The sequence below is a fragment of the Pinus tabuliformis genome, chromosome X (assembly GCF_031772625.1).
Source record: "Pinus tabuliformis cultivar Carrire ecotype Pingquan chromosome X, CPIR1, whole genome shotgun sequence".
NCBI lineage: Eukaryota > Viridiplantae > Streptophyta > Pinopsida > Pinales > Pinaceae > Pinus > Pinus tabuliformis.
Genome location: NC_142308.1, coordinates 500,440,615 through 500,441,379, shown reverse-complemented (window position 1 = coordinate 500,441,379; position 765 = coordinate 500,440,615).

The following is a 765-nucleotide window of genomic DNA, read 5'->3' as shown; positions in this document are numbered from 1 at the left end:
AACATAAACATTTTCAGGAATTCAAAAATAATTATAAATTGGTTCAATGGCATATTTGATTGTCAAATACACACACTCAGCATCATTCTAAATGAAGTATTTATATTCAAAGCAGCATTTAACAATATCACTTGCTCTCATATTTACAGGGAGCATAACAGCCATGCTGACAAATTATCCAAGGAAGCCGCGATGATGCATAGGGGTGTGTGGGAGATTACCGAGCTGCAAGGGACAAATGAATACCAGTGTTATCACCGGCCATACATAGATCAAATATACCAGCGAGACCCTGGTCACTGAACAGGGAGCATTTATTTTGTTTTTGTTATCTATCTGAACAATACAAATGATATTTTTTGAAATGTATAGAAAAAAGCATGAGAGCCTTGTAAGGCTCAATGTATAGACACAATTTGACAGTATTTTCAGCGAACTATAGCAGATTGCCCTAAGAGGTATATCTGGCGATAGATACACATAGCTTCTTATATGTTTTTTCTCTTATAATCATTGTCCATAGTGACAAACAGCGTATGCATAAAGCATCTACAATATGTAATTTTTCCAATCTAATGAAAAATTACGGATTTTTCCAGAAGAAACAAAAGATATTAAACAATAAAATTTATCTTATTACATTCCACGATTTAATAATTTACTAATGATAAAATTTACCAAACCTCTTTTAACACAAACCATTTCCAATTTGTCATCATGCATCCCACTTTGATCTTATCGTTGGCTTGCTCTGCAGCCACTGTT